General features: G+C 45.2%; 1 protein-coding gene across 2 annotated transcripts in view; it reads left to right on the top strand.

Annotated features, from left to right (window-relative positions):
- Positions 1 to 25670, top strand: part of LOC126202878 (uncharacterized) — a 279984-nt gene that overhangs the window by 148380 nt on the left and 105934 nt on the right. The window contains exon 3 of one of the 2 annotated variants that reach the window (XM_049936918.1): positions 14406 to 14445. The exons of the other annotated variant lie outside the window; for it this stretch is intronic. The gene's annotated coding sequence lies outside the window, so the exon portion shown is untranslated. The remainder of the gene's footprint in view (positions 1 to 14405; positions 14446 to 25670) is intronic. 2 annotated transcript variants of the gene reach the window in all.

The following is a 25670-nucleotide window of genomic DNA, read 5'->3' on the forward strand; positions in this document are numbered from 1 at the left end:
CAACCGAGTGCGAGAATTGTTCATCCGTCTGGAGCCCTTTGTAGGTAGAATTAATAGAGGAGATAGGGAACATGCGATGAAGGGCGGTCCGTTTCATTAGGGGATTGTTTAGTCGCCGCGATAATATTACAGAGGCTGTCAACAAACTGAAACAGTAGAGGGTACTAGGAAGGCGCCGTGCATCAGCGACAGTTCTACTACTGAAACTTCGAGAGCGTGCATTCCAAGAAAAGTACAAAATATTACTTCTTCCGATATACGAAGGGTGTTCAATAACTAATGCAACACTATTTTCTGAAGGCGGGTTGGTTTTATTCAGGATTACGATACACCACATTATTCCCCTCTCTTTTGGCCACAAACCCTATTTTTCAACATAATCTCCGTGCAACGCGACGTCCTTACTGCGAGGTCCCGTATGCCAGCATGGTAGCACTGTACTGGCCGAGGTGGGAGCCAACCGTCTCGCAGCATCTATAGGCTCTCCACCATCCATCTACTGCTTCCCTAGGAGTGCATCCTTCATTGGGCCAAACAGATGTAAGTCGGAAGGTGCGAGATCCGAGTTGTAAGGACGAATGAGAAAGAGCAGTCCAGTGAAGTTCTGTGAGCTCCTCTCGGGTGCGCAGACTTGGGTGAGGCGTTGCGTTGTCATGGAGAAGGAGACGAACACGCATCTATAGGCTCTCCACCATCCATCTACTGCTTCCCTAGGAGTGCATACTTCATTGGGCCAAACAGATGTAAGTCGGAAGGTGCGAGATCCGAGTTGTAAGGACGAATGAGAAAGAGCAGTCCAGTGAAGTTCTGTGAGCTCCTCTCGGGTGCGCAGACTTGGGTGAGGCGTTGCGTTGTCATGGAGAAGGAGACGAACACGCATCTATAGGCTCTCCACCATCCATCTACTGCTTTCCTAGGAGTGCATACTTCATTGGGCCAAACAGATGTAAGTCGGAAGGTGCGAGATCCGAGTTGTAAGGACGAATGAGAAAGAGCAGTCCAGTGAAGTTCTGTGAGCTCCTCTCGGGTGCGCAGACTTGGGTGAGGCATTGCGTTGTCATGGAGAAGGAGACGAACACGCATCTATAGGCTCTCCACCATCCATCTACTGCTTCCCTAGGAGTGCATACTTCATTGGGCCAAACAGATGTAAGTCGGAAGGTGCGAGATCCGAGTTGTAAGGACGAATGAGAAAGAGCAGTCCAGTGAAGTTCTGTGAGCTCCTCTCGGGTGCGCAGACTTGGGTGAGGCGTTGCGTTGTCATGGAGAAGGAGACGAACACGCATCTATAGGCTCTCCACCATCCATCTACTGCTTTCCTAGGAGTGCATACTTCATTGGGCCAAACAGATGTAAGTCGGAAGGTGCGAGATCCGAGTTGTAAGGACGAATGAGAAAGAGCAGTCCAGTGAAGTTCTGTGAGCTCCTCTCGGGTGCGCAGACTTGGGTGAGGCGTTGCGTTGTCATGGAGAAGGAGACGAACACGCATCTAAAGGCTCTCCACCATCCATCTACTGCTTTCCTAGGAGTGCATACTTCATTGGGCCAAACAGATGTAAGTCGGAAGGTGCGAGATCCGAGTTGTAAGGACGAATGAGAAAGAGCAGTCCAGTGAAGTTCTGTGAGCTCCTCTCGGGTGCGCAGACTTGGGTGAGGCATTGCGTTGTCATGGAGAAGGAGACGAACACGCATCTATAGGCTCTCCACCATCCATCTACTGCTTCCCTAGGAGTGCATACTTCATTGGGCCAAACAGATGTAAGTCGGAAGGTGCGAGATCCGAGTTGTAAGGACGAATGAGAAAGAGCAGTCCAGTGAAGTTCCGTGAGCTCCTCTCGGGTGCGCAGACTTGGGTGAGGCATTGCGTTGTCATGGAGAAGGAGACGAACACGGAGAAGTCGTTCCTTCAGTTTCCTGATGGTAGCACAAGACACGGCAGAGTTGATCGCTGCAACATGAGGGATGACAGCAAACGGAGTAACCTCTTCACAGTCCCAGGAGATCTTTGCCTTGACTATACCGGCTGAGGGTGCGGCTCCGAACTTCTTCTTCATAGTCGAGGTGGTGTGGCGCAACTCCATGGATTGCCGTTTTGTTTCCGGTTCGAAGTCATGAATCCAAGTTTCATCGCCTGTGACGATTTTCGATAAAAAAATTGTCACGATCAGCCACGTAGTACCCAAGCAGTTCAGCACAGATGGTCCTCCGTTGCTCTTTATGGTCTTTTGTTAGGCGGCGAGCAACCCAGCAGGCAAACACCTTTGAATACCCCAACTGGTGTACGAGTGTGTCAGCACTGCCAGAAGAGGCGTCCAATTGTGCATCGATTTGTTTGATTGTGATCCGTTTATAAACTGGAATGACAGTATCCACAAGTTCCAACACTGCAGGAGTCACAGCTGGGTTTGGCCAGCTGGCACGATTGAGATCGGACACGTTCGCGCGACCTTGTTGCGATGGTGGCAGATGCTCAATGGCTAACCGTTCTTCTGCTCAGTACAGTGTCACCGTAGACATTCTGCAAGCGTCTATGAATATCTGTGGTGCTTTGGTTTTTCACCAAAAGGAACTCAATGACAGCTCTCTGATTGAAACGAACCTAAATTAAAGACGTCATTTTGAAGGCTGCGTATAGACCGCCATCTATCGGAACTTCATGTAACCATAGGAGCTGAAACATTTCCCAAACCAATTCCGCATTTTTTAACCTATTTCGGCCGAGAAAAAAATGTGTTGCGTTACTTGCCGAATGCTCCTCGTACGTCTCACGAAATGAACATGACGAGAAAATCAGAGAAATTTTAGCCTTTGCGGAGCTTTACTGATAATCGTTCTTCCCGCGTGCCATTCGCAAATGGAATAAGAAAGGGCGGAAAAGGTGTGGGTGCCAGAAGTACGCTCTACATGCGGAGTATAATTGAAACTTCTGTATTTAAATGAGTCGGTCTGTACTTAAATTGCTGAATGACTGAGACCCACAACATCCCAGCCCAACGCAATCTGACTGCTTAAAAGAAAGGATAACCTGACTTCAAATAATTAATTCAAAAGAATGGCCCTGACTAAAAACAAATCATTCATTAAGCACTTACCTCAAAAAAATCTTTATTACGCGAACTATTGCAATACAGCAAGCGTCAATACTGCCAGCTAAATAAAAGATTCTAACTACTAAAGCCACTAACTACTAATAGGCATGCGGTTACCAAAGGAAAGTTTTTGTTGCAAACTAAATAATGTATTTTTTACCTTAATAATGTGACATCCAGTTCAAACACGAATACAAACAGTCATTGAAATCTAGTACAAAGGTATATAATCATAAATAATATTCAATCTCCAAGTCGAACATGTACAGAGTGTTAGCCTACGCTAACACTTCAGACCACTATCCACCATTAATGTTAACTTCTCGCGTCTGACATCCATCACTGCTGGCTGTTCACCTCCAACTGCACAACAGTACTTCCATCACTGCTGGCGACCAACTTTCAGCTGCCCAATAGTACTGGCGATTAACTTCCAACAACGAGTCCAACCAACCACAGAGTCTCTTACAAAGAAAGCGCAGTCAGAGATCCAATGCAAAGCGCTACACAGCGCTTCCAACACAAAAACAGCCCACTTACAAAATGTGTACACGTTGATGTAGGCATATGTCAAATTCTCCTACCAGATAATGGGAATGCACGTCCGCCCAATATGCAAACAACTGTTGTTAGTAAATTCCCAAATATTATTCAGCTACTTCTTGCCATCATCAATAGGTAGTTTTATTCAGTTCTGTGAAATGCAAGCATGTTTCAAGTAAGAATTATTCTAATGAATTTAGCCCCAAACAATTTATCTCTGTCGTGGCTATTGCTTATTGCCTTATTTTCTACGTTGTTCGGTTCTGTAGGACCATTTTTTACATTGTTATGTACCGATATAGGCGACACAGAACATCCGTCACGTACCGTTGCGCCGCCAGAGTTCCCTCAATGACTACCAGCCGTGATTTGAAGTCATACTCGATGGCTCCCCAAATGAAGCCAGTAGGAAAGCCTCTGTACGTCTCCAAAACATTGCAAGAATGGGACGTCTCTCCACGTTGCTGTCATTCTCACCGACGATAGTCATCCACGGTAGTGCAGAACTGCGTTTCATCCCTGAAAACAATGCGACGCCTTTCCATGCTCACCGGCCACAGCACCGCTCCAAGTGCAATAATTTGTATCGTGTTATTAACGGCAACCAATCTATTGGATGGCATTTCTCTTGTCTGGTTGCTGCTATTCTCCAACGAATGGAGTTGGTTGAGACGGAATGTTGCAGGGAGCGTTACCGGATGGCACGCGCAGATGTGAAGGGGTGACCATGTACCTGGTACACAATGTGGCGGTGCTGTCTTGTAGCGGTCAGACGCCGTCGATGGGAACCTTGACTATGAGTTTGTCTGCCTTCACTTTCTCATGCAGTCCAGCATCTGGCCATTGTCACATCCCCAACCCCTGAACTCTGGATATTGAGTGATTCGACCAGCCATCCAAATGGAGATGCGGTATGAGCTGCCTTTCTCACTGTCAGGTGCTGATAACGCTGTCGCACACGAGTATGTGGTATTCCCGTATCGTTCACGGCGATCACTCAACATCTAGCTCTTTTCACGCTGCCTATATACCGAACTAGGCCAGGTAACAACACTAAACACGAAAAACGCTAATTAATTCTGCTGACTGTCCTACCTGTCGCGGAGATTACAACTCTAATCATTCACATACCCGCCAATGGTGTGTATATGTACGAAGTTACATTGAAAACCGACCAGGTCTTCTGTGTGCTTCACTTTCTTTATCAGGTAGTGTGTTTGGGGCTGTCGACAATATACACTCACACTCATAACTTAAGGATAATGCTGATACATGGCGAAACAACGCTCTGGTGGGTGGTTTGCGGGTTTAAATCACCTCGGGGTGTGACCATGCTGTGCATTTGACCTGCGGTCGTCGCACGGTGGCGCTGGCAGCAGTAAGCATAGAGGTGTGTCGGTGCATGTCAGAGTACGGTGAAGCGAGTAAGTGTGCAGACGTTTTCAGATGTGCTAATGGTAAATGTGTGTTGAAAATGGCTCAAAGAACACATATTGATGACGTTCTGAGGGGCAGAATACTAGGGCGACTGAAGGCTGGTCAAACACAGCAGGTCGTAGCACGGGCCCTTCGGTGCCACAAAGTGTGATCCCAGGATTATGGCAACGATTCCAGCAGACAGGAAACTTGTCCAGGCGCTACAGTACGGGACGTCCACAGTGTACAACACCACAAGAAGACCTATCTCACCATCAGTGCCCTCAGTCGGTCACGGAGTACTGCAGGTAGCCTTGCTCGGGACCTTACTGCAGCCACTGGAACAGTTGCCTCCAGTCTACACACGACTGAACAGACATGGTTTATTCGCCGGGAGACCTGCAAGGTACATTCCACTGACCCCTGGTCACAGGAGAGCCTGTAAAGCCTGGTGTCAAGAACACTGTACATGGTCATTGGAACAGTGGTCCCAGGTTATGTTCACGGACGAGTCCAGTATAGTCTGAACAGTGATTATCGCCGGGTTTTCATCTGGCATGAACCAGGAACCAGATACCAACCCCTTAATGTCCTTGAAAGGGACCTGTATGGAGGTCGTGATTTGATGGTGTGGGGTGGGATTATGATTGGTGCACGTACACCCCTGCATGTCTTTGACAGAGGAACTGTAACAGTTCAGGTGTATTGGAACGTCATTTTGCACCAGTATGTCCGCCTTTTCAGGGGTGCAGTGGGCCCCACCTTCCTCCCGATGGACGACAACGCACGGCCACAGCAAGATGCCATCGTGGAAGAGTACCTTGAAACGATATCAGGCGAATGGAATGGCCTGCCTGTTCTCCAGAACTAAACCCCATCGAGCACATCCAGGATATCAAGGACCGGTTACAACAGCTGTGGGCCAGCTTTGTCTCATGAGGTTCTCAACGGTTTTGTAATACGCTTCCTAACCGAATCACCGCATGCATACAGGCCAGAGAGAGCGCAAAGTCATTCTCATAAGTGCGCTCTTTGTAAATTTGACTCGATTTTGTAATCACTGAAATAACATTGCGTACTCTCTCAACCCGCGAAATATCATTTGGTTTCCTCCTCTCCTTCTGCATGTTTCACTATATTTGTAGGCAGGGTAATTTTTTATTACTCTTCTACAAGACTTGAAATTGTCTCGTTAGTATAGTGGTCGACGTCCCGGTTACTGACGCAGAAGTCCCGGTTCCAGTTACGACGATCAGTTCAGATTTTTCTGTAGTGGAAAGATGTGCAGCAGGGGCGATACCATGAGGTCAAATGCGAGTTGTTCGAGTAAAACGAGCAACGAAATTCACACAAAAGCCGCCGAAGTGGCCTCAGATAGAAATACTTGCACCAGGCTGGGATGGGAGTCGTCCATTTATTTATTTACCAGACTTATGAATATACTCTCTCATCTTTGCACGCAAATGCAGTGGCAAGATAATTAACAATGCTATTTTACCTAAAAGTGTGTCCGTTGTCGTTAGAGCTTCCGGTTGTAAGTATAAAACAAGACAGATTTTGTTGACTCGGCTCCTCTTCTGCGAGGTAATAATTGAGACACGAGACTGCGCATGTTTTCCATCCGCGGGAAAGGACGTTTCGCGACTCCTGCACATCACCAGGGACATCAGCGGGGCCGAGGGAACTGGCGTGAGGTCTCTGCGCAAAACGCACGCAATCCACAAAATTAAAGGACCGCAATTATTTTTGCGCCTTTACGACTCCTGTAATTATTTTGTATGTTATTCTCAAACCTATTTACACATATATTCCTTCCCAGGATGTAACGGGGTGGTGACAGGAAGGACAACAGCCATCCCTTAAATTAAAGATGCAAAATCCAGTAAGAGCTACGCCGACACTCTGCTGGTGGGGGACGAAGGTAGAAGGAAAAGAAGAAAAAGACTCTCAAACCGATTTACGACGAAACCGAATTCGAAGCCGATTATTATTTTTAATACCAGTGGACAGTTTTCAACTTATAATTAAATTGTTATTATTATTGAAGTGTGGCATTACAGAACATGCAAGTGCCATTACCCGATTCCTCAGAAACTTCGCTCAATGGAAGAGGAGCCAAAATAAGCGAACACGTCTCTCGGCTTATCCGCAGATACTCGACTGTTCCTGAGAAAACGTCCTACAAAGTTTTCGAGGTAATTTACATGGCTTTATCACGCTATAAGCTCAGTCCAAATGCTGGCACAGTGACTAGTGTCGCGGCCTTCCACTTTTTGCGTCCCGTGAGTGAAACCCAATCATTGTTTTTATTTATTGTCTTTTATATTATTTCTTGTTTTTCATTTATCTACCCATGTCCATACAAGGTTACTACACGAACGTTTCTTATGAAGTCGGGGTACACGAGGGCTATACATTAATTGTAAAATTACAACTGAGTTTCACAATCAGTATCATACATTTGTTATACGTACAATATACAGGGTGACAATCATTGAACTATATGCAAAAAACGTAAATTAGTTAGAAACTACATCGTGCACACACTTTATTCAACATGTAAACATAACAACAGATATTCTGATTTACGTTATGACACGTTTGATTACCTACCATCATTAGCGATGATGTGGAGCAGACGAATATCGAAATTCTGCATGACCCACTGAAGTGCCCCAACATCGATGCTGTCGATGACCTCCTGAATGGCTGTTTTCAGCTCAACAATGGTTTTGGGGTTATTGCTGTACGCCTTGTCTTCAATACAGTCAACAAAAAGGAATCACATGTGTTCAGATCTCGTGAATATGACAGCCAATCGATGCCCATACCAGTGGCCTCTGGGTACACCAGAGTCAGGATGCAGTCCCTAAAGTGCTCCTCCAGGACAACAAAAACCCTCCTGCTTTGATGGCGTCGAGCTCCGTCTTGCATGAACCACATCTGGTCGAAATCAGAGCCACTTTAGATAATGGGGATGAAATCATCTTCCAAAACCTTCACGTACCGTTCGGTAGTCACCGTGCCATCAAGGAATATCGCACCAATTATTCCGTGACTGGTCACTGCACACCACACCGTCATCCGTTAAGAGAGAAGAGACTTCTCGATGGCGAAAGCGGGTTTCAGATCCCCAAATGCGCCAATTTTGCTTATTGACGAACCCATCCAAATGAAAGTGGGTTTCGTCACTAAACCACTTATGCATGTGTATACTAATTCCCATCATGCCCCGCGGCCAACCGTCCAGTTTGAACGTCCTAACGCAAACCGTTCAGAATTTATGACGATTTTATTTCATGTAGATCAATAATTGTCACCCAGTATGTGTACGGCATTTTCAAGAGTTACAATTTTTTTTTTAATTCTCATGTTGTTATATCAGCTCTTAATTCTAATGTTTTATTTTTATTTTTATTCTGCAGGAAGATATGGTTCACTTCCTTGGGTGATACCGACCGTAGAAACATTCGAAACGCAAATTCCGAACACCATGAGCACGCGTGAAGGCAGGTTTGCCACAGCCACATTTCTTCGTATGAATCTCACTCGGGAGAGAAACGTCGTTAATGCTATTGAAGATTTCATGCGTTGGCCATAAATTCGCAACAAGCCAAGCGCTACGGATCACTTTACGAAAACTGGCGCCTGCAATTGATTATGAATGAAGATATGCTTCAGAAATTTCACCGAAAACAATTTCAGATAATTTTTCAATTCATTTAGCTTTTTTTTTTAATTCATTCACCAGGGGTGCAACTATTAGACGGATAATGACAACGTTATTTCAAAACACATTGGAAAGCATTCGCGAAGTCTTCTTTTACGGACATAGGTAGATAAACGAAAAATAAAAATAACAACGACTTTGTTTTATGTATAACAGAAATCATTAATAATGAAATATGGACAACAAACAGCTTAAATTTAGAATGGACATCAGAGTTAATATATATATATATCGTGAAAAGGGAAAGAAAACTGATCCTAACAATTATAGAGGGGTATCCCTCTTACCAGTAACATCCAAAGTCTTATCTGTGGGACATTTAAAGAGGGCTGAAGGAATAGTCGACACAAAAATAGGAGGGTATCAAGCAGGGTTTAGAAAGGGAGGATCTTGTGCAGAGCAAATACTAAATCTAAAGAACATAACAGAAATGAGCAAAATTAGAAACTTGTAATACGCGATAACTTTTGTAGATTTTAAAAAAGCAAATGACTCTATTGATACAAATGCACTGATCATCATTTTAAAGCAATTTGGACTCCACAATAACACAACAGAAATAATTAAAGGAACTTTAACAGCAACAATTTAAAAAAAAATTATGAGGGAACTGTCAAAACATTTTGAAATACAATCAGGAGTAAGTCAGGCAGATTGCTAATCACCTCTACTTTTTAACTGCGGGTTAGAGAAGGTAGAGAGAGAATGGAGAAAATCCGTTAATACTAAGTATATTTAGCTACGAAGAAACCCAAATAAAATCACGATAGATTGTCTAGCTTTTCCAAATGATATGGCATTAATCACTGACTCATTGGATAGTAACAAAGAACAAATCACAGAACTAGAGAAACAAGCAGACAAAACAGGACTAAGAATAAATTTTGTAAAAAAATCATGACAAATATCAATGATTCCCGTGCAAGTCTTAAAATTCATAACAGCACAATATCTAAAAAAAACTGTTTCAAATACGTAGGGTAATGAATAAAAAGCTATAGAAAATAGAGTAGATAAAATGACGAAAAACATATGTAACAAAAACTTTGTTAGGAACACAAAATATGACACAATCAAACAGTGGTGGGGCCTGAAACACTGTAAGCACCAGAAACAAACTAACAAGATTTGGGGACCTTGAAGAACTGTAAAAAGTTGAAAGAAGAATTCCGAGGAAAGTACTGGAACCTAAAAGTAATAGTAATGTTGAATACAAATTAAGATCAAACAGAGATTTTTATTTGAAAATCGAAAAGTTAACTCATGTAATGAGGAAAAGAAGACTGCAGTTTTATGGCCACATATACCGAATTGATAATAACAGACTAACCAAGCAGATCTTCAATTGATTAAACAGGTACAAATCCAAATCCACATGGTTCACCGAACTTAACAAAGATATGAGAAATACAGGAATTAGATATTTAGAGAAGCAAGACAAAAGGCAGGGTTTCAGAAAGAAAGAGGCCTGTAAAAGGAAGAAACTGTACCCAAGAAGAAAAAGAACGACACTCTCGATGATGAAGGAGGTATGGGAGCAACGAAAATTAAATACAAAGAAGTAAAACCGAAATTGATTTATCGTACCCTCGAAAAGGAGTCTTCCAATAAATAAATAAATAATCGGGTTTCGGGGTCGCAAAAATGTAAATCCGCGACGCTAGCCACCGTGCCGCAGTATTCACTAAGCGCGACGTAAAGTACCTCGAAAAATTTTGACCGTCGTTTCCTTGGAAACTGTCAAATATCTACGGATAAGCCGAGACACGGGTTCGCTTATTTTGGCTCCTATTCCACTGAGCGAAGTTTCTGGGGAATCGAGTTACGGCTCTTGCCTTATTCTCCTCGCTAGTAGCGCGTGACGGTGCGCTCAAGTCGCTTCAACTCTCACTGAAGTACAAGTTTACGTGCCGACTTGTCGCGAAGACAATAATGCAAGTATGGTTCAAATGGCTCTGAGCACTATGGGACTTAACTTCTGATGTCATCAGTCCCTTAGAACTTAGAACTACTTAAACCTAACTAACCTAAGGACGTCACACACATCCATGCCGGAGGCAGGATTCGAACCTGCGACCGTAGCGGTCGCGCGGTTCCAGACTGCAGCGCCTAGAACCGCTCAGCCACTCCGACCGGCCATAATGCAAGTACAGTATATACGAGGGCTTTTCGGAAAGTAAGTTCCGATCGGTTCAAAAATGGCTCTGAGCACTATGGGACTTAACATCTATGGTCATCAGTCCCCTAGAACTTAGAACTACTTAAACCTAACTAACCTAAGGACAGCACACAACACCCAGCCATCACGAGGCAGAGAAAATCCCTGACCCCGCCGGGAATCGAACCCGGGAACCCGGGCGTGGGAAGCGAGAACGCTACCGCACGACCACGAGATGCGGGCGTTCCGATCGGTCAAGAAATGGAAACCACTGTGAAAATCTAATAAAACCTTGCACATATGTGTTCGGCAATGTCTCTAGTATGCCTGTCGGTTGCATCACTTCGCTCTTTTCAGTTCCGAGCGCATGGTGAGCACATAAGATGTGTAGAAAATAGTCTCCCGCGAATTATGAGGTCCTGGTGAGAGATTTCGCCTGATGTTATGCAGCCCACATTACAGAACTATCATACGGCTCCTGCTTTGTGACAATTCTCGGTCGCAAACTGCAGGGCCAATGAAAATGCTCCTGCAGCGTTTCCGATGGGAAGTGCTTGATCACCCGTACTGCAGCCCGTAATTGGCTTCCTCTGTGTTTCATCTCTGCTCACATTAACTACTGGCTATGAAGACAACATTTTCGCACAGACAACGAGCTATAGATGAGCGTAGAGAATTAGCAGGAAGCACAGGCGGCTGCCTTCTGTGACGAGGGTATTGGAAAGTTGGATATAACGCTACGACAAATGTCTAAGTCGGAGTGGTGACTACGTAGAGCAGTGGCTGGAAGCTGTAGCTAAATGTGGCAGATAAAATATTTCTGATTATCACAGTGGTTTCCATTTTGCGATCAGTCGGAACTTACTTTCCGAATAATCCTAGAACATCGGCCGAGGGTGACAAGGAGTCAAGAATTTCTCTTTGAACAGCAGACACTCTAAGCAGCTATACGAGCGGTGGTTTTGAAGAAGAAAGAAGAACAATGTAAAAGTACCATTCTAGGGGTGAAAGTCCTTTTCTTAAATCTTATTTTTAAACGTAGAATAACACGTCAGTTGCCCTGCAAACTAAACTGCAGGTCAATCCTTGAATCAGATCATTTTCATTATCTCTGAAATGTATAAAAACATTTTTGTAGCGACCACTATTAGCAGTGCAGCGTAGTTCGGTTCACGAGTGTATAACCCGTGTGCCACACCGCAACTATTATATTTTGCGCGGATGATTTAATTCCGCGCCGGCAGCCGGAGCGCTGTGTAGTGTCCGTTACTCCGTGCCGTTTATTCTTACTACACTCCTGGAAATGGAAAAAAGAACACATTGACACCGGTGTGTCAGACCCACCATATTTGCTCCGGACACTGCGAGGGGGCTGTACAAGCAATGATCACACGCACGGCACAGCGGACACACCAGGAACCGCGGTGTTGGCCGTCGAATGGCGCTAGCTGCGCAGCATTTGTGCACCGCCGCCGTCAGTGTCAGCCAGTTTGCCGTGGCATATGGAGCTCCATCGCAGTCTTTAACACTGGTAGCATGCCGCGACAGCGTGGACGTGAACCGTATGTGCAGTTGACGGACATTGAGCGAGGGCGTATAGTGGGCATGCGGGAGGCCGGGTGGACGTACCGCCGAATTGCTCAACACGTGGGGCGTGAGGTCTCCACAGTACATCGATGTTGTCGCCAGTGGTCGGCGGAAGGTGCACGTGCCCGTCGACCTGGGACTGGACCGCAGCGACGCACGGATGCACGCCAAGACCGTAGGATCCTACGCAGTGCCGTAGGGGACCGCACCGCCACTTCCCAGCAAATTAGGGACACTGTTTCTCCTGGGGTATCGGCGAGGACCATTCGCAACCGTCTCCATGAAGCTGGGCTACGGTCCCGCACACCGTTAGGCCGTCTTCCGCTCACGCCCCAACTTCGTGCAGCCCGCCTCCAGTGGTGTCGCGACAGGCGTGAATGGAGGGACGAATGGAGACGTGTCGTCTTCAGCGATGAGAGTCGCTTCTGCCTTGGTGCCAATGATGGTCGTATGCGTGTTTGGCGCCGTGCAGGTGAGCGCCACAATCAGGACTGCATACGACCGAGGCACACAGGGCCAACACCCGGCATCATGGTGTGGGGAGCGATCTCCTACACTGGCCGTACACCACTGGTGATCGTCGAGGGGACACTGAATAGTGCACGGTACATCCAAACCGTCATCGAACCTATCGTTCTACCATTCCTAGACCGGCAAGGGAACTTGCTGTTCCAACAGGACAATGCACGTCCGCATGTATCCCGTGCCACCCAACGTGCTCTAGAAGGTGTAAGTCAACTACCCTGGCCAGCAAGATCTCCGGATCTGTCCCCCATTGAGCATGTTTGGGACTGGATGAAGCGTCGTGTCACGCGGTCTGCACGTCCAGCACGAACGCTGGTCCAACTGAGGCGCCAGGTGGAAATGGCATGGCAAGCCGTTCCACAGGACTACATCCAGCATCTCTACGATCGTCTCCATGGGAGAATAGCAGCCTGCATTGCTGCGAAAGGTGGATATACACTGTACTAGTGCCGACATTGTGCATGCTCTGTTGCCTTTGTCTATGTGCCTGTGGTTCTGTCAGTGTGATCATGTGATGTATCTGACCCCAGGAATGTGTCAATAAAGTTTCCCCTTCCTGGGACAATGAATTTACGGTGTTCTTATTTCAATTTCCAGGAGTGTATATAGTTTTTTTACACGTTCTTGTTTTCTCCATGTTAGGTACCTTTTTTATACTTAGTTCTTGAAAAACCACCGGCCGTTGTGGCCGAGCAGTTCTAGGGCGCTTCAGTCTGAAGCCGCGCGACCGCTACGGTCGCAGGTTCGAATCCTGCCTCGGGCATGGATGTGTGTGATGTCTTAGGTTGGTTAGGTTTAAGAAGTTCTAAGTCCCAGAGGACTGATGACCTCAGATCTAAAGGCCCATAGTGCTCAGAGCCATTTGAACCATTTTTCTTGAGAAACAAGTCAACAGGTCACTTATTCGTTTTCGCGCGAGTTTTGCCTTGACGTACACTGCGTCTAAAAGACGTCCTGTATTAATTACTGAACGAACGAATAAAGATCTTGTCATCGCAGCACTGGAGATGTCATTATCCGTTATTTATCGCAAACTATCAGACTAACCGGTCGGACGGGCCAGCACCTAGCCCTACGGTTAAATTTTGGACAAGATCTTTTACTGACACAAAGGTTTAATTTTATCAGACACAGAAATGTGTAGATTAATTTTTTTTCTGATGCAGGTTTTGTATAGTGTGACTCGAACGAATTCAGGAAAATAACGATCTCCAGTTCCTAACATTTTATTCCTGTGAGGTACATTGACCACTAAAAGATACAATTTGTAGTAGCTTTTCTTTTGCATATAACGTTGTTAAATCACCTGATGTATACTCACAAATTAGAATGACCTACATTTTTTCGTCTTTTGCAGAGTCATCAAGGAAACGAGACTTCCCTGTACCACAAGAAAGGTAAACAATTTTAAATCATTATATATACTATCTAATCAAAAGTAAACGGACGCCCCTATATAAGGCGGAATTGACCACTAGATGTCACGAGAGGTGGACGCGTCAGTATAGAAGCAGGCGGAGAGTAGTGTGTTGTCTAGCAGAGAAGCAGTAACAGTCAGTAGAGTGGACAGCTCAGTGGGGCTCAGTCACATAGAATGTGGAACAGTCACTTGGATATCACCCGAGTAACAAATCCATCAGGAATATTTCAACGCTTATAAACCTGTCCAAGCCGGTTGCCGCTAAAGGCCTTATCAAGTGGAAATGTGATAGAACCACCGCACCTAAATCAAGGACAGGCAGACCTCAAGTTAGTACTGATGAACAGGGATCACCGAGCATTGCTGATGATGACTGAAAAAAATCACCTGAAGGATTCACCCGTGAATTGCAAAGTGCTACCAGTAGTCCAGCTAGCACAATGATTGTGTGTAGGGAGTAAAAAGAACGGGGTAGAACGGTCGTACAGTTTCCCATAAGCCACACATTTTCGTAGTCAGTACTAAGCTACACTAAAGGTAGTGTAAACAGCGACGCCAATGGCTAATGGATGACTCAAGGCGAGTGATATGGAGTGGTGAATTACGCTGACCCGTATGGAAAAGTCACCTGCCTTCATGTGTAGCACCAGCAGTGAAGTACGGAGTGCGTGGTGTTATGGTATGGGACTGTTTTTCTTGGTGAGATCGTGGTCCTCTTATTGTGCTTACGAATACGCTGAATGCGGGTGAACAACTTTGTAGATGATGATTGGTTGTGTCATCGTGACAAATAGCAGCATCAGTGAAACAATAGTTTGTGGATAATAACATTCCTGAAATTTACTGGCCTGTGCAGAGGCCAAACTGGAACCCAACGGAACACGTTTGTGATGAGTCAGAACGTCGACTTCCCTACAGGCCCCAGCGTCCAATATCACACCTGCTCCTGAACAAGATTGGACTGTCACTCCTCCACAGACATTCAGACGTCTCACTGAAAGTGTCGCCAACAGAGATCAAGTCGTCACAAAAGTGAAGGTTGAAAGCATCGCATATTAATGTCGCTAATAGATTCCCGGATACTTTTGATCATATAGTGGACTTTTTAAATAGGATACAAAAGCATTTGAAAAGACGCTCCTTAATTTTAGCACTGAAACTTTCCGTAAACGTATCCGAGAAATGTGCTAAAGTTGAAAACAAGGGGCCATAATCAGTTATCTCCGTGTAAACTACGCCAAGTGCGGCTATGGTTCAAGTGGCTCTGAGCACTATGGGACTTAACTGCTGTGGTCATCAGTCCCCTACAACTTGGAACTACTTAAACCTAACTAACCTAAGGACATCACACACATCCATGCCCGAGGCAGGATTCGAACCTGCGACCGTAGCGCTCGCGCGGTTCCAGACTGTAGTGCCTAGAACCGCTCGGCCACTCCGGCCGGCTGTGCGGCTATCATGCCAGGCACCGTCAGTGTATGCAGCCTGACGGTAGGTTCACACGGCTAGGATAAGTGGTGTTTCTCAGCTTGATACTTTTTACGTCATAGATACATGCTCATCTACGTTTATTGTAAATGGAACTGTATGTTAACTTCTAGCTATCAGAAGGGACTAAGGAAGACTATTATACAGGCTGGTCCATTAATAGTGAACGGGCCAAATATCTCACGAAATGAGCATCAAACGAAAAAACTGCAAAGAACGAAACTCGTCTAGCTTGAAGGGGGAAACCAGATGGCGCTATGGTTGGCCCGCTAGATGGTGCTGCCAGAGGTCAAACAGGTATCAACTGCGTTTTTTTTTAAATAGGAACCCCCATTTTTTATTACATATTCGTGTAGTACGTAAAGATATATGAATGTTTTAGTTGGACCTCTTTTTTTCGCTTTGTGATAGATGGCGCTGCAATAGTCACAAACGTATAAGTACGTGGTATCACGCAACATTCCGCCAGTGCGGACGGTATTTGCTTCGTGATACATTACCCGTGTTAAAATGGACCGTTTACCAATTGCGGAAAAGGTCGATATCGTGTTGATGTATGGCTATTGTCATCAAAATGCCCAACGGGCGTGTGCTATGTATGCTGCTGGACGACATCATCCAAGTGTCCGGACCGTTCGCCGGATAGTTACGTTATTTAAAGAAACAGGAAGTGTTCAGCCACATCTGAAACGTCAGCCACGACCTGCAACAAATGATGATGCCCAAATAGGTGTTTTAGCTGCTGTCGCGGCTAATCCGCACATCAGTAGCAGACAAATTGCGCGAGAATCGGGAATCTGAAAAACGTCTGTGTTGAGAATGCTACATCAACATCGATTGCACCCGTACCATATTTCTATGCACCAGGAATTGCATGGCGACGACTTTGAACGTCGTGTACAGTTCTGCCACTGGGCAAAAGAGAAATTACGGGACGACGAAAGATTTTTTGTACGCGTTCTATTTAGCGACGAAGCGTCATTCACCAACAGCGGTAACGTTAACCGGCATAATATGCACTATTGGGCAACGGAAAATCCACGATGGCTGCGACAAGTGAAACATCAGCGACCTTGGCGGGTTAATGTATGGTGCGGCATTATGGGAGGAAGGATGATTGGCTCCCATTTTATCGATGGCAATCTAAATGGTAATGTTCTACCGATGTTACTACAAGATGTTTCACTGCACGACAGAATGGCGATGTACTTCCAACATGATGGATGTCCGGCACGTAGCTCGCGTGCGGTTGAAGCGCTATTGAATAGCATATTTCATGGCAGGTGGATTGGTCGTCGGAGCACGCTTTTTTTTGGTTACAGTTAGATGCTAAGCGTAAGGATGTGCGCTGTTGGTAAATCGTCGGTGCTGATTTCAATTTCCTCATCGAAGTCCTAACATCTGTGGTCGATAACAATCGACACCACAACTTTGATGTTGCAGACGTCGATGTTACGGTGTTTCAAAAGACTTCTGTATCGATAAAGAAACTTCCCATGTTTAAACATACAGTATCCGTATTTCGAAAATATTGATGGCCATCACTTACAGGCACATTCAGTTTATTTCCCGATGTAGTACGCGTGCCTCAGATAATCAGCATTTTGACGTAACCACGCAGTTACTGGACGGGTACCGCCAGTTCGTATTTGCACAGGTGATTTCGAACGTCGTTTATCCCCTTCTTATTCTGGTCTTTGCTGAAACTACAGTATTATTAATGTTCAACAATCATTTAGCCTACGTTCTTGCGATTTCAGATCGTCAGTCAAATCGTTCAGTTAAATTCATGTCTCTGCTTTCTAGCGGCAATTTGTAATACATTAATTTCATTTGGAATTTTGTTTCATTTGGTATTTTTATGACCTCCCTGACACTAATCAAGTGTATTACTAGACGGTCCACCCAAGTCTCATGTTTCATAGGGCCATTTTCTTAAATAAATTTATTCCTTGCACACAGTTCAAATAATTCAGATGAGGAAGTATCTGATATGTCCTCCGTAAGATACGAATCACAGCCACACATAGAGGAGCACTGAGTCGCCTAGTGATCAGGTGCAACTGGCAGGAAGAGAACCCCCTGCCGCCTGAAGTGCATATTGTTGTGAGGTGCCTTGGTTACGCGCAGCAACTGCACCGCCTCGTCACAGGTCAGCTCGTTTTACGAGGATCTAAAGATGCCAGACGGGGTGCTTATACGAATCATTCACATCAGAGGCATCTGTACATTTATCTAATGGATGCTAACTAAATGAACGCTTGATAGAACGTAGAAAGGTCTGAGTAATACCTGGGAGGCTGGCCTATGTGTATGTCAGAATCAACCACCAATGCATATAAAAGTACAAAAATGTAAAAATTGTTAAGTGGCAGGAACTTTCCACAAACAAATGTGACTCTCGTTCTTAGGCATGAGAAACTACAGTATTATTAATGTTCAACAATCATTTAGCCTACGTTCTTGCGATTTCAGATCGTCAGTCAAATCGTTCAGTTAAATTCATGTCTCTGCTTTCTAGCGGCAATTTGTAATACATTAATTTCATTTGGAATTTTGTTTCATTTGGTATTTTTATGACCTCCCTGACACTAATCAAGTGTATTACTAGACGGTCCACCCAAGTCTCATGTTTCATAGGGCCATTTTCTTAAATAAATTTATTCCTTGCACACAGTTCAAATAATTCAGATGAGGAAGTATCTGATATGTCCTCCGTAAGATACGAATCACAGCCACACATAGAGGAGCACTGAGTCGCCTAGTGATCAGGTGCAACTGGCAGGAAGAGAACCCCCTGCCGCCTGAAGTGCATATTGTTGTGAGGTGCCTTGGTTACGCGCAGCAACTGCACCGCCTCGTCACAGGTCAGCTCGTTTTACGAGGATCTAAAGATGCCAGACGGGGTGCTTATACGAATCATTCACATCAGAGGCATCTGTACATTTATCTAATGGATGCTAACTAAATGAACGCTTGATAGAACGTAGAAAGGTCTGAGTAATACCTGGGAGGCTGGCCTATGTGTATGTCAGAATCAACCACCAATGCATATAAAAGTACAAAAATGTAAAAATTGTTAAGTGGCAGGAACTTTCCACAAACAAATGTGACTCTCGTTCTTAGGCATGAGAAAGCTAGGGAGTCAGTTCAGAAAGTGTTCCGTTCATGAAATGACAGCTTCAAACTAAGACACGTGGTGGCCAGATGGGCGAAAATCAATCAGTTTATAAAAATTCAAAAATACGAAATAATTCAAAAAGTATGGGTACGCTGACACTCATTGAGTTCAAGAGAAAAAGATCTATGCAGTAAACATGATCACGAAATGATAGGTTTGAACTATGATACGCATGGTGGCCTGATGATCGAAAAGAAATCAGTTTGTAAAAATTCATGAAGTACGAAATAAATGACAAAAATATTGACCTTCTGCTATTCATTGAACTCAGGAGTACAAAATATATAGATTAAACATGGTCAATAAAAGCTAGCTTTTGAAATGTACCACACGTTGTGGGCTAATGGCCAAAATTCAGTCAATCTACATGAAGAAAAACTCACTGAAATTTCGAGAAAATAAATGGCCAAGATGCAACCCGCAGATAATAAGAACATAGAACTTATTTTCAAATGACATTCCTCATCTTTACACTACAAAGATTGCCACAGGATCCCAGCTTTAACGGTCTTTTTCACAAAGCAAAGCGCGACCAAGAGAAATACTGAAAAAGCGAAAAAAGGTTCAGTATAACCAAAATTGGCGAAAGCTGTGGCTTGTCACTCCGAGAGACAGTCCTAAGCCAAGTGCAAACACAAACCGATATACTGTAACGCAATACCTTCGCCATGAAATCGTAGCAAACTAGCAGATACCTTTGTAGCTTACCAAGACGAATCAGTCGGTGACTAGCGTTCGTTCTGTAGCGCGCCCCAAGCTCGCGAGACGGGAGGCGTGATGGGACTTGCTGCCAAATTCTGCTCCTGCACTCAGGGGAAGCGGTGCATCCACCCAGTGTCACTAGTGTCTGGTTTTGCCTCAAGCGGTCGAAAGGTTAAGCTAGTACTACGAGTCTACAATTCTACGAACCCCTTTGAATACGTTGGAGCGCATTTCAAACCACTTATATTCTCCCAATTACACAATGTACACAACAGTATGGTAAAAGAGAAAAACGCACTAAATAAGAAGATAATTAATAAATGAACACATCCACACTCTCCCTTAACAGAGACAATATGAGTGATGCTGCTACGGAACGAAGAACAGAGAGAAAAAAAATTACATAAACTAGTAGGTGACAAGAAGTCAAGACGCAAGTCGCACTCAGCTTTTATCAAAACGGATCTTATTGATCCAAAAAATGTTCAAATGTGTGTGAATTTCTAAGGGACCAAACTGGTGAGGTCATCGGTTCGTAGACTTATACACTACTTAAACTAACTTAATGCTAAAGACAACACTCATGCCCGAGGGAGGACTCGAACCTCCGGCGGAAGACGCCGCACGATTAGTGACATGACGCATCTAACCGCACGGCCACTACGCGCGGCTCTTATTGATCCCTTTCATGGATTCCTCTGTGGCAGGCTATGGTAATGTGGTGCAACGATTACAATGCGTACCAAGCTCGCAGACATATACCTGCAAACAAACAAAAAATTAATTAAATAACTGTATTTTTAGAGGACATAATTAAAACTGTATGACTACCTTTCTTACTTTGCATGGCGGACGTTACCATTATTAGCAATTCTCTGTTCTATTCTATCACTATGGTATGACGCAAAAATGGCTATCTGTATGCCTCTGTTCGGACCCTGTCTCTCCTGTCTTATTCTTGACTGCCTTTCGAGAGATAACGAACAGAGTAAGCAGAATTATTGTATTCTTCCTAGACCTTCGTTTCTCTAAATTTATTCAAGAGGGTCTCGCAAGAAGTACGTCACCTTTGCTCCAAAATTTTCCCATGTTTGTCTCCTCTGTAACACTTCCATGTGGGCGATACCAAACTCTTGCGATCCCAGTGTTGTTCCTTCAATTTGCTCCCTATGTGTTATCATGCCTAACTGACAAGGACCCCTACGCTCCAGCAATACTTCGATTGGTGGCACTAGCGTCTTGCATGCGAGTCCTTTACATACAAAAATCTGTCTTTCAGTCGCCTTTCATACTCATAGTACGTGTTCATCTCATTTCATGTTACTCCTCGGTATTACGTGATCATAAAGTGCATCACTGTTCTTGCGATCGGGTTTTATGGAATCTTTTCTTTTTGGTGTAGGCATTTCCTTTCATTTACATACATTTAAAGAAAACTGACATTTCACCAAGTGGGAATATTGTCCAAGTCTCTTTGCAGTGCCTTACGATCGTCCCAATTGCTGCTGGTCATGTCTAATAGATCGCTTATGTATACTGTCTGATTAAAAGTATCCAAACACCCCTATGTAATACAGAATTGACTACTAGATGTCACTAGAGGCGAACCAGCGATTATAAAAGGAGGAGCAGAGTATCGTGTTGTCAGTAGACCAGCAGAATAGGTCGATCGGGAGAGCACACTGACTTCGAACGTGGACTAGTCATTAGATGTCACCCGAGTAACAGATCCAGTATGGACGCTTCAAGCATTATAAAGCTGTCTAAATAAATTTTTGGTGATGTTATTGTGAAATGGAAACGCTAAGGAACAAGCGCAGCTAAACCGAGACCAAACGTACCTCATTTACTGACGAACGGGGGGATCGTCGAGAACTGCGCAGGATGGTTGAAAAAATCGCAAGAAATCGGAGTACTCGTGAGCTCCAAAATGCTACCAGTAGTTCAGCTAGGACAGTGAATGTAGGTAGGGAATTAAAAAGAATTTGGTGCAATGACCGAGAAGCTCCTCAAATGTCAAACATTTCTGCAGTCAGTGCTAAGCGACGCTTGAGGTGGTGTAAAGAGCGACGCACTCGGACAGTCCATGACTAGAAACATGTGATCGGAGTGATGAATTACACTATAGTCCGTGGCAACCTGACGGAAAGATTTGGATTTTGCGAATGTGTACAGAATGTTACCTGCCATCACGTCTAGCGCCAACGGTTAACCACGGAGGGGGTCATATTACAGTATGGGGATGTTTTCCGTGCTTATGTGGTGCTCTCCTTACTGCGCTTAAAAAAACGATAAATGCGGAAAGATATGGACACATTTTACAGTATTTGGCACTGCGTCCAGCACAGGAACAATTCGGAGTCGATGACTATCAGTATGACAATGCACCCTTACATAAAGCAATATCTGTGACGCAATGGTTTGTGGACAATAACATTCCTAAAATGGTCTGGCCTCTCCAGAGCCCCGACCTGATCACAGTGGAACCTCTTTGGGATGAGTGAGAACGTCGACTTCCCTCCAGATCCCAGCAGTATCACTATAATCCCAGATGGCCGCCGTGTCGGTGGTGCATTAACGTCCGTTCTGGTCTCATCACGTACTTACGTTGCAAAACCGAATCCACTAACTTTCGCGCACGGTTGGCGAGTGCATGTAGTGCCACTGATGTCGGTGTGAGTGAGCGCAGTCCGTGCGGTTAACATTATAATCATAAAAGAAGTGTAAATACACTCACCCTCATACATTAAGGATAATTCTGATACATGATGAAACAACGCTCTGGTGGGCGGTTTGCAGGTTTAAATCACCTCGGAGTATGACCATGCGGTGCATTTGACCTGCGGTCGTCGCACTGTAGCGCTGGCAGCAGTCCACATACGCAGAGGTGTGTTGGTGCATGTCGGAGTACGGTGCAGCGAGTAAGTGTGCAGACGTTTTCAGACGTGCTAATGGTGACTGTGTGTTGAAGAACACGTATTGATGACGTTATGTTGGGTAGAATACTAGGGCGACTGGAGGCTGGTCAAACGAAGCAGTTCGTAGCACGGGTCCTCCGAGTACCACAGAGTATGATCTCAAGATTATGGCAACGATTCCAGCAAACAGGAAACGTGTCCACAGTGTACAACACCACAAGTAGACCGATATCTCACCATCAGTGCCCGCAGACGGCCACGGAGTACTGCAGGTAGCCTTGCTCGGGACCTTACCGCAGCCACAGTAACAGTTGTCTTCAGACACACAGTCTACAGACCAGTGAACAGACATGGTTTATCCGCCAGGAGACCTGCAAGGTGCATTCTACTGACCCCTGGTGACAAGAGAGCCCGTAAAGCCCGTGAAACAGGAACCAGATACCAACCCCTTAATGTCCTTGAAAGGGACCTGTATGGAGGTCGTGGTTTCAGGGTGTGGGGTGGGATTACGATTGGTGCACGTAGACCCCTGCATCTCTTTGACAGAGGAACTGCAACAAGTCAGGTGTATCGGGACGTCATTTTGCACCAGTATGCCCGCGTTTTCAGAGGTGCAGTGACTCCCACCTTGCTCCTGATGAATGACAACACACGGCCCCACCGAGCTGCCATCGCGGAGGAGTACCTAGAGACAGAAGATCTCAGGCGAATGGAGTGGCCTGCCTGTTCTCCAGACCTAAATTCCATCGAGCACGTCTGGGATGCTCTCGGTCGACGTATCGCTGCACGTCTTCAAACCCCTACGACACTTCAGGAGCTCCGACAGGCACTGGTGCAAGAGTGGGAGGCTATATCCCAGCAGGTGCTCGACAACTGATCCAGAGTATGCCAACCCGTTGTGCGGCCTGTATACGTGTGCATGGTGATCATATCCCATATTGATGTCGGGGTACTTGCGCAGGAAACAGTGGCGTTTTGTAGCACATGTGTTTAGGGACTGTTTTCTCAACGTATCACCAATACCGTGGACTTGCAGATCTGTGTCATGTGTGTTCCCTATGTACCTATCCTATTAGCTCCAGTTTTGTGTTGTGCCACGTTGTGTGGCATCACATTCTGCAATTATCCTTAATTTATGAGCATGAGTGCACTTTTCGTGATGACTGGGTGTTGTGTGTTGTCCTTAGGTTAGTTAGGTTTAAGTAGTTCTAAGTTCTAGGGGACTGATGACCATAGATGTTAAGTGCCAAAGTGCTCAGAGCCATTTGAACTTTTTTTTTTTTTTGCACTTTTCGTGATTTGGCCTGTGTGTAACAATTATTACTTCTCCGCCCGGGCCGTGGCGCGCCACGCCGGTTTGCGAAACGTGTGCGCGGCTTAACTGAGCAGCAGCGGCCGCACCGGTACCCGTTGACGCAGCATCAGCCACCAGGGACATCGGCTTCAGCGGCGGAGGCGGCGTGTGACGTCAGCGACTGCGGGAACGGAAGACGCGTCAGCAACAACGGCGTCCTTAAGTCAGTAAAAACAAGCAAAGTACCAAGAGGGCCTCGAAACGTCGTTCAACTGGCGTGTGACTTTTTTGTGCCCTCCTGTTTTCTGTTTCTACGCTACAGAAAAATAGACTAGGAACCGATTCTATTTCAGAAAATAGAAGTGACTTTTGCTTCCAACACCGAAGAATTTGGGACGCGCTTGTAACTGTCTAATTGCGCTGTCGCGATATCCACGAGACAGCGTGGTTACTGGAAAAAACTACTCTCTGCTGGTGCCGCTAGTCCTTGTAGCGACAGCGCATCACCAAAAATCGTAATCACAGTTACTTCAGAAATAAAACAGAATGACAGCGCATCTAGCGGCAGAAAAACTGTCGCTATAAAACGAAGTACGTCTGCTGAAATGGCATCGTCGGTAACATCCTCAGACGCGTCAACTGAGGAAAACGAACTGAGGCATAAAAGAACCATAACAGTAATACCAGAAACAGTAGAAAACAGAATTTGGGCACGGGTCATCACTCAAGCAAAATTAGAAGGGCAGAATGAGGAGTTAAATAAAGAGAATGAGCTTTAAACGATGACTAACTGACAACCTCAGCTGCCGACAGGTGTTGTTGATATACCTCGATGTGGACAGCTGAAAATGTATGCCCCGACCGGGACTCGAACCCGGAATCTCCTGCTTACATGGCAGACGCTCTATCCATCTGAGCCACCGAGGACACAGATGAATAGCGCGACTGCAGGGACTTATCCCTTGCACGCTTCCCGCGAGACTCACATTCCCAACTGTTCACAATTCTACATATGTATTGTACCTTATAGACATGTAGAATTGTGGACAATTGGGAATGTGAGTCTCACGGGAAGCGTGCAAGGGATAAGTCCCTGCAGTCGCGCTATTCATCTGTGTCCTCGGTGGCTCAGATGGATAGAGCGTCTGCCATGTAAGCAGGAGATTCCGGGTTCGAGTCCCGGTCGGGGCACACATTTTCAGCTGTCCACATCGAGGTATATCAACAACACCTGTCGGCAGCTGAGGTTGTCAGTTAGTCATCGTTTATTCCAGGGAAAAGCTGCACGGTCATCAACAATAACTGTTCTTTCGAGAACAAGTTACTGTCTTCGTATATATAGAATGAGCTTTTACGTAAAGAATTAGCTAACGGCAGTGTACCAGGTGGGCTGGAACGAATTCACCATCTGCAATCAGAAATAACCGATATCAAATCAGAAAAGGTTGCGGCCGCTAGTTCAGCTTCAAAACCGAAAGCAAAGTAGAACGCATACAGCAAGCCAAATCAAAACAGTCGAGCGTTCTCTTCTCCTAATCGGAAAATAATCAAGACGCCAAGGCCATACGCGAAACAATCCATAAAACAATCAACTTCAGACAAGACAACATAAAAGCAAT

This window comes from Schistocerca nitens, chromosome 9 (genome assembly GCF_023898315.1).
Source record: "Schistocerca nitens isolate TAMUIC-IGC-003100 chromosome 9, iqSchNite1.1, whole genome shotgun sequence".
In the NCBI taxonomy this organism is placed as follows: Eukaryota; Metazoa; Arthropoda; class Insecta; order Orthoptera; family Acrididae; genus Schistocerca; species Schistocerca nitens.